Raw genomic sequence first — 19,151 nt, 5'->3', positions numbered from 1 at the left:
GACCTCGTGGCGCAACGGTAGCGCGTCTGACTCCAGATCAGAAGGTTGCGTGTTCAAATCACGCCGGGGTCAGTTACTTTTAGTGCCTGTGAAGGTTTCTGGTCTGTAAAGTTAAATCTTACCCAAAGAGAAAATTCTGCTTTTCCCGCTTTCTTGATCTTGGATTTGCTCTTTAATTAAACACCTGAAGAAAGGAAAGGAAAATTAACAAAGAAACAAGCAGAAAAATAAATAGATAAACAAATATATAGAGCAATGTACAATAGTGTTATTGTATTTGGGAGGCTTATTTCTGGGCCCATAGAGACGTTTTTACTCTTTTATTGCAAACATTCCGAATTTCACTCTTCACCAACTTGTCCAAATTTCCCAACCATCCCAGCCTTCCCTCCACACTCACGTCTGTGCTGGGGGACCCTCTTCATCCCAGTCCCTCTTTTTCCATGCCAGAGAGGTTACAAATTAAGCAGAAAACCTGAACACAGATTGGTCCCCCCTTCCCAACTGAGACTATAGGGAAATGAACTATTACACTAGAAAATTAGCCCTCGGAGCTAGAAGTTCCGGGAACACCCTAAAACTCTATGTAAAAAAAAAAAAGTGCAGAATGTTCTTCGTCGTCAACCCCCCCCCCCCAATCTGGGGCTCTAGAACCACCTCCCTCCCACAACAGATTGTGAACCATTCATCTTATGACAACATGGAAGAAAGGGAAGGCGCTTTTATTTCATCAGCATTTATTAATTTGTAAAACTTAGAATGACTTTAAAACATGACTTTTGGGATATCAGCAGATATTATGTTACAGATATAACGTACACGTTCACATAGCACAGAGTAAAGACGTTGTATCTGATAATGCCTTTGGGCTTTTCCCATTTCTTATTTTTATATTTATATTTCTTATATTATTTATGAGAAAAAGATTTCATATTTTTTCTTAGGAGTTAATTGAGGCCCATAGCCATTGTATTACATAACACAGATCCCTGATCTGGAGAAAACGGAAAAGAACACATTTAGTTTTGAAAGTGGAGGCAGAAACACAAACCGAAGTCAAAGCAACAACAAACTGAATCTTAACTACAAGAACTATAACCATGGTAGCAGAGTGGCGCAGCGGAAGCGTGCTGGGCCCATAACCCAGAGGTCGATGGATCGAAACCATCCTCTGCTAGGTCTTTTTAAGTTGTTTCTCTTCTCAAATAGATCTGCCTCAAGATGATGCTCCTTGTAAAATTACCATGGGGAACATTGCAACAGGTAGCAAAATCGAGGACTCAGCTTTTGTAGCAAACCTTGTGAACTGTTTGATACTTCAGATTACCTGTATATAAAAAGACTCAAAATAAAAACCTAACAAAATTTATTGTCTACTATTGTATATCTTCTCTAATGAGGTGGCCAAGTCTTTGGCCCATTTTTTAAAAAAGCATATGAAAAGATGTTCCCCATCATGTCATGAGAAAAATGCAAATTAAAACAGCAATGAGACCCCAGTATGCACCAATTAGAATGTCCAAAATCCAGAACACTAGCAGGAACTCTCAGTCATTGCTGGTGGGAATGCAAATATGGTGTAGCCACCCAGAAGACAGTTTGGTGGTTTCCTGCAAAACTAAACATATTATTATTACCTTAAGACCCAGCTATTGGAAAAAAAAAAAAAAAAAAAGAAAGGTTTTGCCATTTGTGTTCCTCGTTATTTAACCAAAGAACCTGAAATTTACATCCACACAAAAACCTGCACACAGATGTTTAGAGCAGCTTTATTCATAATAACCAAAATTTGAGGCAGACAAATGCCCTTCAGTAGGTGATAGAAAAAATAAACTGGTACATCCAGACAGTGGAATATTTTTCATAATTAAAAAGAAATGAGCATGGTGGAAGCTATCTATGCTCCTGCACCTTTCTCTCAAGTTTGCTGTGAACCTAAAACGGCTCTTTAAAAATTAAGTTGAGAGAGAGTATTTTGAAAACTGGTCAGTTCTGAAAAACAATTTAGCGACGTGACTGACGTAAGATTTATGTATGTAAAAGAAGAGTTGTGAACTGTAACCTGGAGCTTGTATTATTAACATTTGTCAGTTTGTATAAAAGATAAAATAAAATTTTTTAAATGTTAATTTAATTGATAATGTACATGATACAGAAGCTTGGGAACAAGAGGGACTTGACAAAATGGATCTACCCAGCTAGGAGCCCAACTTACAACCTTTTGACCTGAAATCAGACGTGGACACGTTATTCATTGTGCGACCGGCCCACCCAAGGCTTTGTGTTTTTTATTTTTCTTTCTTTCTTTTTTTTTTAGGTAGAAGTAATAGGGTGTAAATTCTGAGATACTCGTCTTACTTAACATGAGACAGGAAGTAGTAGAATTACTTTGTACGAGTGTGTGACTTCTTTTCCGCCCATTTGCATTTTTCTACTCCCCAGAATTTCGAAGCCCCCCACCTCAGAATTGAAACAGTTTTCTATGGGTTTCCGCTGCCTTCTTTTCCGCCCATTTGCATTTTTCTACTCCCCAGAATTTCGAAGCCCCCCACCTCAGAATTGAAACAGTTTTCTATGGGTTTCCGCTGCCTTCTTTTCCGCCCATTTGCATTTTTCTACTCCCCAGAATTTCGAAGCCCCCCACCTCAGAATTGAAACAGTTTTCTATGGGTTTCCGCTGCCTTAATTCATTCACGATATTGGAACGTAAAAAGCCACCCTCGTAGTCGGCAGGATTCGAACCTGCGCGGGGAGACCCCAATGGATTTCTAGTCCATCGCCTTAACCACTCGGCCACGACTACAGATATGAAGTGTGGTTCAATGTCTTTCAACTTACTATATATATCATTTATTCTATGCTATTTCGGGACTTGCTGATAAGAGGACAAGACAAATGAATAATAATGAAACCAGAAAATAATCAACCAACTTCAATTCTAGCCTGTGGTAAGCCAAAAATGCCTTTTTTTTCTCTCTCTTTACAGTTGTGGCTTTATGGATATCTTAACCCTCTTGACATAAAGCCTTTTCCTCTCGACTACATCAGGTTGTGATTTAATAACAAATATATACTGCTCACAAAAATTAGGGGATATTTTATAGCTTCATATTCATTTTGAAATATCCCCTAATTTTTGAGAGCAGTATATATTTGGTCATTCTCCCCATTCCTGGCACTGAGCTCCTAAAATCCTTGGAATTTCCTGAACGATAAGAGAGGGGAAAAGTGTGTCTTTTGTTATTTAAACAAATCCCTTTCAGTGAATTTGGAGTTAATGGGGGCTGGTTGCTAAGGAAAACAATCGCATGATTAGGGATTAGAAGGCTGGAATTTACATTTTCACCCTTTACCCTTCCCCTACCGCAATCTCCGGTGAGGGAAGAAGGGCCAAAGGTTGAATCACCAAGGATCAATGATTTAATCAGTCACAGATAAGTGATAAAGCCTCTATAAAAACCCGAGAGGAAGGGGGGGGGGGTTTCAGAAAACTTCCCAGTGCGTCCTTTTGAGATTTCTCTACTCTCCCAGAGTTCCACCTCCATCTATCTACCTGATCCATCTGAATTTGCTTGAACTCCCTAATTCAAGGATCTTGAACATTAGTTAAAATTAGATTAGGCAGACTTTCTGGCTAAGAAAGAATGCAGAGCTAAGACTCAAACTATAAGAGAAAGTTTGTTTAGAAAGTCATAGAGGTAGAAGTGAGCTGTAGAAGAAATGGGCTCAAGAAATAAGTTCTAGAGGTAAAGGAAGAGCCCTCAGATCTTGGGAGAAAGCGAGAGAAGTGCCTAGGAGGGAGGTGAGTGGGGGGAAGGCACAGGCATGCTCCATAGAGAGAGAGAGAGAGAGAGAGAGAGAGAGAGAGAGCGCCTCGAGAGAATGCCTCTTTGGATCTCTTCTAGAAAACAAATCTGTGATGTGTTGCAATCACAATCTGACAACGCCATTTCTTACAGATATCCCACGTCTTCAAACACCTTCTCCATCCAGTGCCTGAAATATACTAAGATCTAAACAAATGTCAGCTGGTACGATCACCATCATTTTTAAATCCAAGAATGAGGATCCATCCAAATGTTCCACAGGGAAGCCTATCTCCTGTAACAGGGATAAAGCTAAAAATGTTTTAAAGGAGCAGATAAAATATTTTTTATTAGTGCACAGGTGGGGGATTCTCTATTTCTCTCATAGTTCCATTCTATGAACAGAAGAAGGCTGGAACATGATTGATAAACCACCACTTTTATGCTGATAGATTGGAGATCACCTCCAGCCCAGACTTCTCTTTTGGGTTCAAGGATATATACAATTGTCATGGTTATCTCTTTTTGTAGCTTCACAGGCCTCTCAAAAGCAACACATCCCAAAAGGAACGCTCCATTTTTTTTCGTTCCGACCTTGAGCCACCTCCAGGAACTCAAAATTTTGACGGGAGCATGCACCCACATCAGCCTCCTAAAGATTTACTTCTCTAATCTGGCTCTTCATCCCAAACCTGTGGCCCATTTTCTTAGATCAGGTTGTGGAATGAATAATATTTGACCTCAGGTCTGAAGGATGTGTAGAAGCGCGCCCAAAGGGAGACAGGGGGGTCGTGTTCTAGACCTCAACCTCACAGAAGATGAAAGAAGCTGCAGAGAGTTCTGTCTTGCTGAAACGTTGCTTTTTGGAGGGGTAGCAGTGAGAGGTCACACCAGAGATGCAGTTTAGGGGTGATTATGTAGGTGGGGCTATGTCAGCACTAACCGTTGTGTTTATCTGAGAAGCGAGAAGGACCTGTCCTTCCTGGCACGGCTTGGTTTCATGCTGACCCTCTGCTCCTTGGCACTCAGTGCTCTTCCTTTGGGACATTTGTTTAAATAGGACAACCTCTGCCAAGTCTTTGTTTTGTTTTTCTTTTTCAGTTCAAACATTCATCATGAAAATTTTTTAAACAGAAAAATGTTGAAAGAATAGGGTGTTCTCTGTATACCCACCACCCATATTCAAGTTATTAACATTTGCCATATTATTGTAGTCTTATCATGTAAACATGTCTTTACATAACCAAAATACCATTATCATAACTAAAAAATCTAGCCATCCTTTATAAAAACATCGAATAGCCAGTCCTTGTTTAAATGTCCCTAATATGTCTTTTGGAGCCAGTTTTTCTAACCAGATCTAAGCAAAGTTCATTCACCGCGTTGGTTGTAAAGTTTCTTTAGTCTCTTTTAGTTTACAGTTCTCTCTCAGCTGTTTGTCGTTGTTTTTGTTGTTGTTCTGACATTGACTCTAAAAGGTCCAAGCCAACTGGCTTGTGAAAGAAAAGTCCTACATTCAGGATTTGTCTCCTTGTTTCCTTATGACCACTTTTAATTTATTCTTCTACTCTAACTGGAAATCCAGATGACTGATTCGATCCCTCGGGTGGGTTAGATTAGATTCAGGTTGAACTTCTGGGCTGACTCCATGTACTTACTTGATCCAGTACTTCCCAGGGCTTCCATCTCCCCTTTGTATTGATAGTTAGCAAGAGATCTTGAGTTGACACTTTGACACCACCAGTCACCTTTTCCTAAGGGCTTTAAGGTCTCTGCTGCCTCTGGCTTGAGTCTATGGTTTTTCTGGGGACAGCAGAGGGTGAGTTCCTAATTCTATCATTTCCCTACGTTTGTCGGAGGGGACTTTTGTCAAATGCGTTGACCCTGTTCCTGCCTTTCTCTGCCCCAGTCTTTCCTAGGGATTCCCCAGGAGGCTGCACGAGCTTGAGTGCAGGCAGGTGTTTGTGTGTGTGTGTGTGTGGGGGGGAAATAGTGAAAGGCCCCGTGTTTGCATGGTTGTGGACCGTGGGGGTGGAGGTGGGGAAGAACTTGAGGGTCATCATAGCTCTCACGATCGAGTGTGCAAGGGCCTCCCCTCGGACAGCTGGCGGAAACCCACACTCCCAGGCCCCTCCCGGGGGATCCTAACTTGGCAGCTGGACAGAAGGACTGACCGGGAAGCTGCCGTTTTGAGGGGCGGGGAGAACGCACCGTGGCGATGTCAGGGAGAAACAGAAACAGATGCTTGGAGGGGGGAAAAGGTGACAAATGAAAGGGGCATGGAGGATAAACCTCAGGTGGAAAGAAGATTTCCGATTACTGACTCGAATAGAGAAAATAGAACTCGTAGTAGTTACTACGATAACCATGGCGGACATTCTTAGGGAGGCTAAATAAATCAACCACGAAGGGATTCGAACCCTCAATCTTCTGATCCGAAGTCAGACGCCTTATCCATTAGGCCACGTGGTCCTCCTGCTGGTTAACCTGTACCAGTAGAAAATGTGTTGGAATGATCGCAAAGCTCTAACCCGCCTAACAGCGAAGTTATTGTGAGCCAAGGTGTTTCCACCGCCTCTAAAACTTTACAGTCTAATTGGGGAAATAGGGTAAACCCAACGGTAAAAAAAAAAAAAAAAGCTGCCAAGTTACAACCGAGATGACTACCCAGGTTAAGGAGAGGTGATAAGAGCAACGGCATCTTGTAATCCAGAAATCCGATTGGGGTGTGACAGTGGATTTGTCACCCCCAGCCCAGGCTCAGGAACTGTCAGCAGGAGCTCCACCTGGAAACTGCCTGCTGGGAGCCGAATTCTCCGGTTGCCCCATCTCCACCCCCTCCCTCATCCCCCGACAACTCACACTGGGACTGCATTTGGAGATAAGGCTTTGAAAAAGGTAAGTGAAGTGAAATGAGGTCACACAGGTGGGCCCTGATATCCAAGATGACTGGTGTCCTTATAAAAAGAGATTAGGACCCAGACACGTGAAGGAAAGACCACGTGGAGACACAGGCAGCCATATCTGCACACCTGTTGACAAGGCTGACCTTGGGCTTCTCGCCTGCAGAAGCGTCAGAAAATAAGCCACCCATTCCAGGGACTTAGTGGTGGCAGCCCCTAGCAAACTGACACGCCTGCCCCCGCCCCGTCCTGGAAGAAGACTTCAAGTTCACTTTCTCAAGAGAACTAAATATCGGGTCTCTAAGCCGGGCCAGAGATTCTCAAGCCATTTCCCTGGAGGGCTTGTCTAAATACAGGCTGCTGCCCCGTCTCCCCACCTCCCCCCTTACTTTCTGATCCAGTAGGACCAAGTGTGGCGGGATTGGCATTAGTGACAAGTTCTCAGTTGATACCGATGCTCCAGGTCTCCATGGGAAAACCACTGCGGGAAGATCTCTCACGGGGCTAGTGAAAAAGTTAAGATCTCAGCCAATACGAGCGATTGGCACGTGTTCACGGCGGAGACCAGAAGGCCCAGGGTCTCCGACTGGCTTCAGAGGATCAGCAGCCGGCTGGTCCTGCGCGGAGCAGGCGGGTGGTGACGAGGCCTGCAGCGCAGGGCAGTGGAGGAGAAGAGAAAACTATTGATGTCCTACTTGAGAAGAGAAAGGAAAAGCTCCTCTCTTGGTGTCTGCATGGGACAAGGGTCACAAGCCTGACCTCAGATCAGAAGATCACAGGGTCACATCACGTCAGGGTCAACAGCAGCTGTCTTTTTTTTTGGGGGGGGGGGGAGGGAGACAGGAAAACTTGGGACGTCCAAGGCAGAGCTGAGGTACAGATAATCGGCTTTTATCAGGGTTTGGGTGGGATGTCTTTGTGATTCCACTTTTGCCTGCCGCTGGAATTCTGCAGCAGGGGACGAATTCGGCCTCTTTTTTGCAACCTTCATTAACTGAGAGATTTAATTTAAACACTGTCCTCTTTGCCACCAGGTAATGCACAGTCTTCTGGTTCCCGCTTGTCCTCTGGTGCTTCTCTTCCCATCCGTGAGCCCGGGACCATCCCCTGCAACGTGGGCTGCCACTGCGCTCTCTGCTTCCTGACAGTCCCTTCGCCTGTCTCCCTAGGACAATCTCTACCTTCTTCTCAGAGGCATTCCCACCCCTGTTCCCCCAGAGCCGGGAGCCGGGAGCCTGGAGCCTGGAGCCTGGAGCCTGGAGCCTGGAGCCTGGAGCCACCCTGATTCCTCTTCACTTCCCAATCCACTCAGGGATTCTGCTGAGCTGGCGTTTCTAAAACGTTGTATCCCATTTTATCCTCTTCTCCTGGTGACGTGACCACAACGGCCTCCTTCCATCACGCTCTCTAGCTCTTCTCTGTCGCTTCCTGCTTGGTTAGGTCAGGGTCCTCATTCACTTGCTTGTAAACGCAAATCGCAAATCTTATCCTGACGTTCCCCTACTTGTAACCGAACAACCAAGTGTGCTGATTAAACCCTCTGCCATTTGGGCCTTCCTTTCCATTTCTCAAATGCGTGTCTCCCCTTCCGAGGACAGAGCTTCGTTCCACCCCCTCTCCTCAGTAGGGAACGCTCTTCGTCCTTGTCTCCGCGCTGGATTCACTCATCTTCCGGTGGTCAACCTAAACAAAATGCCAGTTCCTCCAGGTAGCCTTTCTTCCATCTTTAGACAAGGCTCCCCTGTTGTATGCTCCGGAGCTTTCCTTCCAGACACCTATCATTCCCACTAACTAACCATCTACACTCCTGCAATGGGCTGTTGAGAAAGTTCATTCGAATATGGGAACCTATAGAATGGAGGTCTTCCCAGTGGTCTGGCCGAACCCTGCAGCAAATTATATATATAATTATATATATAAATTATATAAATACATATGCTAAAAAACTTAGCTTTTAGTTAAAATTATTAACTTAGCCCTTCTAAGAGTTATAGCAAGTTTCAGAGAAGAACATGTAGGTGTACTTTGCTTAAAGTAATAAAAAAATGTAGCCTGTTAAACACAAGATGTATAGTCCTGCATTTATTTATTTATTTATTTTTTTATTCTTAAGGTAACATCACTGCCTCACAATCACAAGATGTCTCGCAGAACTCTGTAAGCAGGAAAGATGGTGTGGCCACAGTCTGGACGACCCTGCACGGGACACGGCCAAGAGCTAAATAAATCAGATTAAGAAAATTGCTGAGGCTTGTGCAAGAACTGATCAACAAGCGCAGTTCAAAACCCTGAACCCCTTACTCATATACAGCTATATTTGCCTTTAACCCCCTCCCCCCATTGTAGCCATCACGATGTTCCGGTGTTTAGGTGATAGCTTCCCGTTTTACTGGTGTGGTGTCCTGCAGTAAAGCTGCTCTAATTCCTCCAGTGCAATGCTGCATGTTCAGTGTTTGGCTCTGCTGTGGGCCGGTTACAGCCATCAGAGAAAGCTGACACCAGTTGCAGTCCTTCCACGCAGTTATTGTTATTGGTGCAGGTAACATAACGTAACATAACATAACATAAAACGTAATATAACATAATGTAACATAACATAAAACATAACATAAGGTAACATAACATAAAACATAACATAAGGTAAGGTAACATAACATAACGTAACATAACATAAAACGTAATATAACAACATAAGGTAACATAATATAACATAATGTAACATAACATAACATAACAACATAAAACATAATGTAACATAAAACGTAATATAACATAACATGACATAACAACATAAAACATAATGTAACGTAACATAACATAATGTAACATAAAACAAAACATAAGGTAACGTAACACAACACAACACCTGTTAGATTTAGGTTCAGGGCTCCTTCAAATCCACGGCCTCTTTAAAGCTCAAATTCTCCTCACCCAACTACCCAATAGGGCTCAAAACAGAACATTCTTACCCTCACTGTGAGGTTGTAGTTAATTTGCTTGCTATTTTTACTCTTAATGGCTTCCTGGTCTTCACTTTGATATGTAGCAAAAAGTTTAACTTTGCAGGAATGTCAGGGAAAGCTTGCAGTGGGCAGGGACCTGACCATTAGGGGAGTTTAGATCACAATAGTTGTTTGTGAAAGCCTAGCCACAGACTCAGAAACACCAGGTCCCAGCTGTTCCTGGGAGATTCCTGACCTCTTGACTGCCTTCAGAATTTACCAAGGACAGCGGAAAGGACCACGCTGATTAAGCCTGTGCTACATCAAAAAGGAACTTGTGTTTCTGCAGCAGAATTCTCCTCCTTCTGCTCATCGTCAAGTTAGTGACCAAGGCCACAAACACGAATATGCTAATCTGAGCATGTCCAGGTGCAGGCAACCCCATGCCAGCAAATGCTTGCAGTAGTAACCCAACATCCAATGCTCCCTCCTGCAGCTCCAGGCTAACACCCTTTGGTGGTCTCAGCCCACTTGCATCCAGGCATTTTTTAATAGAAATGTTCCTTGTGGAACATACTAGTCTCCTGTTTTCGGTTTGTCCCATGGTTTCTGCCTTCCAATAACCTAGTGATGTTGTTGTAAAGAATGTTTTCAATTTTCAGTCCGTAGACATCGGTCCAGTTGTTAGTCACAATGATGGCTTTCTTGTTATCCTCAAAAACAGTCCTTTGGGACACAATGCTGCTTTAGACCCAGTCTAACAGTTACTTTGCTCAATTTGAACATCACAAAAGTTTGAGACGTAAAACGTGCAAGGCAGTTCCTCTGAGATGGCGGCTCTGGCTTCATTTTAGTTTCACTTTTTATTTTGTTTTTTAAAAATTGATTTTATTGGGGTTGATACTGGTTAACATAACTGTACAGGTTTCAGGTGCTCAATTCTACAACACATCTCTGTACACGATATTTTGTGTTTACCACGCCCGCCAAGTTCTGGCTCCATTTAAAAATGGTTACGTTATTATGATTATGATTATTTTTATTATAAATGTAAGTCTCTCTTACAAAAAAGGTAACTTTTACTTGTTCTTCTGTGTCTGCTGTTTCTAAAAAATAATCATCCTAAAATAATCCTTATGTCAGAGCGGCTTATTCTGGGGTGGCGAATTCTGCTGCCCTTCATGTGTTACTCTTCAAGAGTTACCAGTTTCCCTGGGTCTCTCCCATGTGTACAGGACCCATGCATGTTACTTCTGCTTGTTTTTCTCCTGTTCCTCTGCCTTTTGTTACAGGGGTTCCAACCAGGAATTTAGAATGGTAGATGGGAAATTTTTTTTTTCTTTCCTAGACCCACTTCTCCATCAGAAAGGAAGATGAGAGTTGCTTTCAGGGAACGGGATTTACGACAACTGAGTTCTTTTGGAAGGCTCTGCTCTTAGATGGATAATGGATTTCAGAAACTCAAATACCTTTAGCTCAAAATAATCTTTTTTTTTTTTTTTGGCTTTAGCAGCTTATTTTAAATCCTTTTAACATGATAAGGACACTAATAAAAGTGAATGAGATTTAAGAAAGCAGGGAGAGGAGAAATTCACGGTTGTCACTTTATAAGGACATATAAGGACACTTCCTCGCGGCTAGCATTGGTGGTTCAGTGGTAGAATTCTCGCCTGCCACGCGGGAGGCCCGGGTTCGATTCCCGGCCAATGCATCGTTCGTCTTTTTTTCCCCCCTCATTGCGGAGGTAGGTGCCACCCTGAACAATCAAAAAGTAGCTCTGTATCCGGAGAGGGCTGAGCTGAGAAAGATCAAAAACTAACCTTAGTTTTGCAGTTTCACCTTTATAAATCGGGCCAATTAGCACGCGTTTGGTTTTCCAGTGACCTGAAACGTCATGCTGTCTTTCATTCTTCGAGTAAACTGTCATCCGAGGACTGGACTGTTCCGGAGGCGAGTTCTAGCCGCTAGTATTCGGCGGTGGGGTGTAGCCACGTAGGGACATCAGTACACTTCTTCCATTCTTAGAGACAGCCGCACAAACAGAGCCATCAATCACTTTAAAGAAGAAGAAAAAAAAATGCCAAGGTTTATTCCTTGAATCTTACTCGAAAGAGGGCGTATCGTGTGGTAGCAGAGTGGCGCAGCGGAAGCGTGCTGGGCCCATAACCCAGAGGTCGATGGATCGAAACCATCCTCTGCTAGCTGTGTTTTCCTTTTTTGATAAAAATTCAGATTTTAGAGAAGGGGGTTGAGCCCGGTGTATTTCAGGTAAGGTCTGCAGACCAGTTCTGCAGGGTACTGTTTCCCGTCTCTTAACTGCGGCAAATGCTATTATTCGTGACTCTGGCGATTCTTTGTGACTCAGAATCTCAGATTTGGGGACCGGGACACCTACCTGTTCGAGATCGGAACGTGTACGTCATGGTCAGATTGTTGTAATTTCTAATAACAGCTGTAAGTGACAGCTCGGTCTTCCAAATCTTGTTTTTACCATGACAGACATTCCAGAACTGTTGCCGAGCAGAAAGCCCCGTATGTAGCAGGGAAGGTGGTATTCCTCATGGGAATTTATCGAGAGGTTTGCCGGGTCTCGTAGTCGTGGCCGAGTGGTTAAGGCGATGGACTTGAAATCCATTGGGGTCTCCCCGCGCAGGTTCGAATCCTGCCGACTACGCAGTTGCGTTTTCTTTCCCGGTACATCATCTGTTGTATCAACTCTTGAAACTGAAACACACACTAGAACAATGCAACAGTTTTCTTGGTTCTTGTTCTATTTTCTCCATAAAATCGGAAGCAGGTAGTTGTCCCTTAATGGAACAGTCGGTTGAGAAAAACCTTTGACGTCCCCACGCCTCCCTCCAGACTCCACACCGGCCGCCCTCGTCCCTCCTCCATTCGTTGAGCCCGAGTCCCAGGAGATCCTGGTACATTAAATTATCCCCTGGATGCCTAACGAAGTTCTCACATTTCACATGCCGGACCTTAGTTCTGAGTTCGGGTACCACCAGTTTTCTGACACCCCCTCGTTCTTAAGAAGTGCGTGGGAGCCCAGATCTTCGTGTGTATCTTGGAGCCTCTGCTGTAGGTGATAATGCAGATTTATTTATTTTATTTTACTTTATTTAGCGAGAGAGACAGAGAGAGACAGAGAGAGGGACAGATAGGGACAGACAAACAGGAAGGGAGAGAGATGAGAAGCATCAAGTCTTCCTGGCAGCACCTTAGTTGTTCATTGATTGCTTTTTCATCTGTGCCTTGACCGACGGGCTGCAGGCGAGCCAGTGACCCCTTGCTCAAGCCAGCGACACAGCAGATGTTCTATATCGATGACTGTTTTAAGATAAAAATGTAATCCACCAAATAGAATGATAAGTTCTGGAATATTTATAGGCCAGATAGTAAAAGAGCGTGGCCCCATGGTGTAATGGTTAGCACTCTGGACTTTGAATCCAGCGATCCGAGTTCAAATCTCGGTGGGACCTATGACTGTTATGTTTTTCCGCGGGCTTCTCTCCCCTATGGGTGCTATGCACATAACCTTCCCAAGCTCTGTTTCTTCTCCCTAGTAGTATCAAAATTCTCTACTCTTTTCTCCAAGGACACAAAGGTAATAATAGCACACTTTTCAGAAGAGAGTAGACTATTACCTTTGAGTCCTTGGAGAATACTCCCTCTTTCTCTTGACATCTATTCTTGTTTGGTTCCAAAGAAGTCAGATCCTGTTAAGTTACTTGCATGCTCAGGGTCTTAAAGATTCATATATTAGAGGCCCCTCTCACAAGTTTTGTCTTCTCCGAAGCCTCCTCAAAGGGTAGCGGCCTGGTGCAAGAATATGCCTACACAACATTTACAGGAGAAAGCGCCTCACATAAGGACCCCGTGGTTAGCACGCTGGATTCTGAATCCAGCAAATCGAATTTAAATCTCTTTGGGACTTCAGCAACATCCTGGTGATTTTCCTCTGTGGGTCTGAATCACCAGCTCACCTTCGAGGTGTACACATCTGGCTGCACCTGCTGCCCATGACTTCCATATCAAGAACCAACTCATCATAAAGCCACTGGCCACAAGGAAATGGCCTTGAAGTCAAGGGCTAATCCCCCTTACACGTGATGTCCCCTTTTGCCCAGAGTCGCTCAGATCCGGATAATTGAGAGTTTATGTTTACAGTTCCCAACTCAGGCCCTTATTTCTCTGGGGCCATTTGAAGGAGTCTTACCAGCTTCTAAACACTAACACCTTGCTGAAGAATTCCTGCCATACAAGGGCACTGCTGCCCTGAACATCTCAGGGCCTCCACTGTTCCACCCATTAGAGGCTCTGTTCAAACTCCTTACGCTAATGCGTTGCCTGCATCATTTTGAAAACAAACAGATTTGTTGGAAGTACACATCAGTCTTTCTGGTGGAGATTCAACCCCAAGGTCCTCACGATGTAACACCAGGACTTCACATCTCAGTGGGCTGGTCTCTGGTTTGGTGACCTTGTCAAGTTTTTCCAAACTAAGAATACACTGGTCTGTACGGACGTTCTTTTAGACTTGAATTTCCTTCTCCCATTAACATTCAGTGCCTTGCTTTTTCCTCTGGTTGCTAAAAATTGCTAGGCCATGGGATTCGTTTGTTGAACACAAAGTCTTAACAGAACATGGAGCATCAGACAAGATCATTCTTTGATCGTATGTAATGAGAGAAGACAGAAACAACAAACACGATCAACAACAAAACATTTCATAATCTCATGATGTCTAAGAACAGATAATAAAAGAAGGTTGTTGTCCAAATCACAATACCAAACCTCTTGTTTCAACTAATTTGAGAGATTGCTAGTTTCATAGCTTCAGCTTCATTATATATTCTTACCTTTGTCTAGATAAAATTTAAGAAACAACAACCACAGAACCAGCCAGTCCCCACCATTCTGACAGTGTCTAACTCAGAACAAAGCCTGATTTTCTTGCAGCCTCCTGCAAATCACCCAACATAAGACAAATGCTACAACACAGAGATATAATTGCTATATAACATCGTGTAAGTTTAAGATGTACAAAGTGTTGATTTGATATATTTATATATTGCAATGTGATTGCCACAGTAGCATCCATCACTTCACATAATTATTATTTCTTTTTTTTGTGGTGGGAACATTTAAAATCTAGTCTCTTATGACCTTTGAAGTATATAACACAGTATTGTTGATGATAACCTGTTTGCTGTGCATTAGATCTCCCAAACATATTCATTTTTGGCAGCAGATTTTCTTTTCTTCGACATCCCTCCCAACACCCCACCCCCAAGCAAGCTCATTATAACCAGCATTATGCTCTCCGTTTCTGAGAGTTTGGCTTTTTCAGACTCCACATTTCTGTTTGGAAGTGTATTTTGTCATTTTGATTCAGGTCCACATCTTCACCCCGCTCCTTCCTCCTGGGGCCTCAGAAACATCATTTTCATTAACGAATGACTTATAGTAAAATACTCGACATTTCAGGACAGAATTCTGTTGACGAAAGAAATCTAATATGTATGTGAGAGCTCCACCACACATGACGAGGTGGCCGAGTGGTTAAGGCGATGGACTGCTAATCCATTGTGCTCTGCACGCGTGGGTTCGAATCCCATCCTCGTCGATCTGTTGCTCTGGGCCTATCCCTGCCTATTAAGGACTGTTTTAGCGCTTCGCGACCTGGGTAATAGAGTTGGCAGTCAAAGAAACAGGCCGCAGGCACGCTGGGACGCTCAGTCAGAACCCCCTGGCTGGGGGCACAATGATAACGACCCTCGGCGGTTGCAGGTAGTTTAGGTGATTCTAGGGTGGCTGTTGGTTTTGAGAACAACACCCTTCCTTCTCTCTGCTCACTGCCCCTACCGACCAACTGGGTCTCAGAACCTCTGAGTTGGCAGTTTTAGTCATACGTTCAAGGCCCTTTCTGGACATCTTATCACACCCTTCCCTTCCAATTTCCCCGTCAAACTCGAGTTTGTTTGCCCCTAGGAGTAGAAACTGCCCATATGCGGTGATTTTGCTTCTGTCATTCCTTCTGCCAGGAGTGTCTCTGATCCCTTCTGGCAAAATCATTTTTTTTCAAGACCCAGATCAAATGTCCTTCCCTGGGATGTCTGGGCACCGTTACTTGTCCCACCACCCCCTCCCCACTTTACCTTCCTTGAGGAACACGTTCTAAGGCTCTGTATTGTCTTGTTATGTCCTATTTCTCCAACCTTGCCCTCTGTAATCATTCAACTGACAGTTGTAAAACAAACACTTAAAGGCATAGTGTGTGTGCGTGTGTGTGTGCGTGTGTGTGTGTGTGTGTGTGTGTGTGTGTGTGTGTGGCTGGCTGGGTGGGTGGGGGGTGGATTTGAAACATCATGCAGGCAGAACAGACCCAGGGTAGGTGTCTCTCTTTTTAATACATGTTAAAAAAAATGATTTTAAATGTGCCAATGTCTTGTATTGTCCCAAAGTAGGGAGGTAGCTCTGGGACAATTCTGTCTCTGTCTCTCATCTCTTTCAAACCCAAATGGTCTGTTTTTGTTTCTAAAAGACTAAAGATGAAAGGAAAAAGGAATACATTACATAGAAAAAAAGCCACGCCTTTTTAAAAAAATTTTTATTTCAGAGCCTCTTTGTTCTCTCTGTACAATTTGGACTTCACAGATGACTACAGGAAACTAGTCAGACAGGAGTGCTAGGCAAGAGCTTGGGAAAAGGAAGAGGCCATCGCTACATTGCTTGGACCTAGCAAAAGTCCTCCTGGCTTCCGTATTTGAACCAATGATTCGATCTGAAATCAAACACCACGTTTCACCATGAAGTCAACGGTTGGAAATCACCTTTTCTTCACCCCACCTTATTATTAAATTCAGTCACTTAGGCACACAAATGCGTGTTTGTATTATTTTGTGCAGCTGTCTTCAGTGTTCCTATTTACCTGCATGCTATGTAAGCAACTTGGGCTTTTTTAAATGACTTTGACATTTCTGTTCTGTAATTTTGATAGGTTGGGAAAGAAGCTGTTCTCATTCGCTTGCTGGCAACATAACCAAAGGAAGAAAGGAAGATGGAAAAGGAGAAGTCTGAAAAACAGTAACAGAGACTCCACAGCAGCCAGAACTTCGAAGGACATGTGGACTCAGACTAGAAGCAAAATGTGAACAAGAGATGCGGCCTTGGTAAGGTGACCAGCTTTTTTTTACAATGAAAAGGAGGACAAAAATAAATCGAAGAAAACCACATTGTAAATAAAAGAAACATTTTATTCATTGCAACAATAATACACCATAATATGATAAATGCATAATAAAAACATTTGTAATATTTTATATTGTAATTATGCTTTCATGCCTATTAATTTTTTAATAATAATTGTAAGGAAAAAGTACTCATTTAGATACAAATACGCCATGTCACACGCAATGGATCGACTCTGCATCTATCGAATACGGACATTTACAGATTAGTCTTCCAATATCAAAAAGGAAACCTGTAGGAGGACACTTTTCGAGGGAGGATGGAACTTACAAAAGGACTGTCCTCCCTAAAGGAGGACGATTGGTCACCTTAGGCCTTGGCAAAGCATTAGGTTTCGCACTGCGTGGAGAGACAGCTGTTGGAGAAAGCTTGGTTGACAGATCCCAATTCGCTTTTCCCATTGACTCAGGACGAGACAAGCCTGAGAAAAAAGAAACTCAGGCGCTCAAAATCCAGAACTGGGGAGAACTCGAGAGCCCTCAATGTATTAGATGGTCTTATTTTAGGTGATTTTCAGCTTCCCCTCATCTCAGACACTGGTTCTCCCAGGGCTTTCTTAAATGACCTTTTAAAGTACAGCCAGGAGAAGGAAAAGAATAGAAAAATGTATGTGACAGATGATGCCTGATCCTTAAATAGGATCGAACAATTAATTTTTGCAGGATAAAACACTCAGGTCTTTTGGGAAAGCGTAGAAGCTAAAGCTAACCACGAAGGGATTCGAACCCTCAATCTTCTGATCCGAAGTCAGACGCCTTATCCGTTAGGCCACGTGGTCTTAGAGAACAGTAGCACGCTGTAATATTTAGAAAGTGCACTAATCTTTCAGCCGGATCCCAAATCCTACAACAAAGGCTACGGCACCGGCGCTTTTCGTCTTTAGAAAGATGGAAACTCTAGATTCTGTGGGGTCATTTAGGGCCACAGAGTCCGGATTGGGGAAGGGTTGAAACTGACAATCACATCGGTTCTGGAGCATACGGGGACAGTATGAAATGTCATTTAATTTACCAAGCCTGAGTAGAAAAATGGGAGTTTATGGCACCTAAGAGATGCGAACAAGGAATATTTTTAAAATAAGTGAACTCATTGATTCTTCCCTATTAATACTCATCCACATTTACTGTTTTCAGATACTAAGTGATTGGGACAGCTGTCTAGAGTTGTCATGGAAACCGCACCCCGGAAGCTTCTTACTACAATATCAGGCAGCATCAGCACGACTGTCCCTGTCGCCCGCCTACATGGGTACCTGCCACTTCCCTCTTCCCGTGCTCTTCTGGTACTTTCTTTGATTATTATAATGTGACATTGGAGGACTTCTCACACTATGTCCGTTTGAAGAAGAGAATGCTATTCTTGGCGTTTCTCAGGGGCTTAGAGAAAGAGAGGCCCAGGGTAGTTACTATTAGTTGAGACTTCCATATATTCATAAATAAAAAGAACTATTGTAGGTAACAAAATTTTTGACTGTTAACAGTATTTAAATTTAATAGACAAACCTACACAAAACGTGTTTTAATACAATTCTACGGACAAGACATTTATGGAATTTATAATACTCTGTAAAGTGCTTAGTCCAATAAAATAGTATAGATTTAAAAGTGTATTTGGGATGGATTCTTTCAAGCTTGTCAGAGCGTCTCTGTGACTTCACGCACCTCGTTTGAAGATAATGGTAGCACTGTACACAGAAGGCATTTCCTTAATTTTCTTAAATCCCAGACTCTGGGAGCATTAGCCCTACTCGCTCATTTGTCCTGGTTTTTCTTGTTTTCTTATTGTGAAACTGAACTGCCGATTTTGAATTTAGGGAAAATAAAAATTACACCGCTAGCAGAGGATGGTTTCGATCCATCGACCTCTGGGTTATGGGCCCAGCACGCTTCCGCTGCGCCACTCTGCTAGTTCCTAACGTATACCGCCAAACGACACTCTTAGCTCTTTCCGGAAGCGATTTACGGATAATCATTCCTAAAAGTAGTTCGCGGAAGAATGTGTATTCTCTAGTATTTCAATACCTCCACCGACTGTTACAAGTTCCCGATCCTCTTTGAAATAATTGTCGCTACCGGAATCAAAGAGAAGAGAAAACCAGGAACTGAGAAATAAACATTCAAACACGTACGGTCATTTCCTGGGCGCAGAAGGGAGACTGGCTAGATATTTAAATGAGAATTATAGGTTTTAAACACACAGGGGAGAAAAGGAAAACACGACAGGAAAGGACCCGGGTTTCCGTGGCG

At 43.2% G+C, this 19,151-nt stretch overlaps 11 non-coding genes across 11 annotated transcripts; 7 read left to right on the top strand and 4 right to left on the bottom strand.

Annotated features, from left to right (window-relative positions):
• Positions 1-72, top strand: TRNAW-CCA (transfer RNA tryptophan (anticodon CCA)). The gene has a single exon. It is a non-coding gene; the product is annotated as a tRNA-Trp (tRNA).
• A 1,033-nt stretch (positions 73-1,105) lies between these two features.
• On the top strand, positions 1,106-1,177 carry TRNAM-CAU (transfer RNA methionine (anticodon CAU)). The gene has a single exon. It is a non-coding gene; the product is annotated as a tRNA-Met (tRNA).
• Positions 1,178-2,721: 1,544 nt separating this feature from the next.
• TRNAS-AGA (transfer RNA serine (anticodon AGA)) lies at positions 2,722-2,803 on the bottom strand. Its single transcript has one exon. It is a non-coding gene; the product is annotated as a tRNA-Ser (tRNA).
• A 3,402-nt stretch (positions 2,804-6,205) lies between these two features.
• Positions 6,206-6,278, bottom strand: TRNAR-UCG (transfer RNA arginine (anticodon UCG)). Its single transcript has one exon. It is a non-coding gene; the product is annotated as a tRNA-Arg (tRNA).
• A 5,013-nt stretch (positions 6,279-11,291) lies between these two features.
• On the top strand, positions 11,292-11,362 carry TRNAG-GCC (transfer RNA glycine (anticodon GCC)). Its single transcript has one exon. It is a non-coding gene; the product is annotated as a tRNA-Gly (tRNA).
• A 418-nt stretch (positions 11,363-11,780) lies between these two features.
• On the top strand, positions 11,781-11,852 carry TRNAM-CAU (transfer RNA methionine (anticodon CAU)). The gene has a single exon. It is a non-coding gene; the product is annotated as a tRNA-Met (tRNA).
• Positions 11,853-12,243: 391 nt separating this feature from the next.
• On the top strand, positions 12,244-12,325 carry TRNAS-UGA (transfer RNA serine (anticodon UGA)). The gene has a single exon. It is a non-coding gene; the product is annotated as a tRNA-Ser (tRNA).
• Positions 12,326-13,061: 736 nt separating this feature from the next.
• On the top strand, positions 13,062-13,133 carry TRNAQ-UUG (transfer RNA glutamine (anticodon UUG)). The gene has a single exon. It is a non-coding gene; the product is annotated as a tRNA-Gln (tRNA).
• Positions 13,134-15,198: 2,065 nt separating this feature from the next.
• On the top strand, positions 15,199-15,280 carry TRNAS-GCU (transfer RNA serine (anticodon GCU)). The gene has a single exon. It is a non-coding gene; the product is annotated as a tRNA-Ser (tRNA).
• Positions 15,281-17,610: 2,330 nt separating this feature from the next.
• TRNAR-UCG (transfer RNA arginine (anticodon UCG)) lies at positions 17,611-17,683 on the bottom strand. The gene has a single exon. It is a non-coding gene; the product is annotated as a tRNA-Arg (tRNA).
• A 1,056-nt stretch (positions 17,684-18,739) lies between these two features.
• On the bottom strand, positions 18,740-18,811 carry TRNAM-CAU (transfer RNA methionine (anticodon CAU)). The gene has a single exon. It is a non-coding gene; the product is annotated as a tRNA-Met (tRNA).
• Positions 18,812-19,151: the final 340 nt, after the last annotated feature.

This window comes from Saccopteryx bilineata, chromosome 11, assembly GCF_036850765.1.
Source record: "Saccopteryx bilineata isolate mSacBil1 chromosome 11, mSacBil1_pri_phased_curated, whole genome shotgun sequence".
Lineage (NCBI taxonomy): Eukaryota > Metazoa > Chordata > Mammalia > Chiroptera > Emballonuridae > Saccopteryx > Saccopteryx bilineata.
Note: the sequence above shows the minus strand (reverse complement) of the source record. Positions and strands in the feature narration are given on the sequence as shown.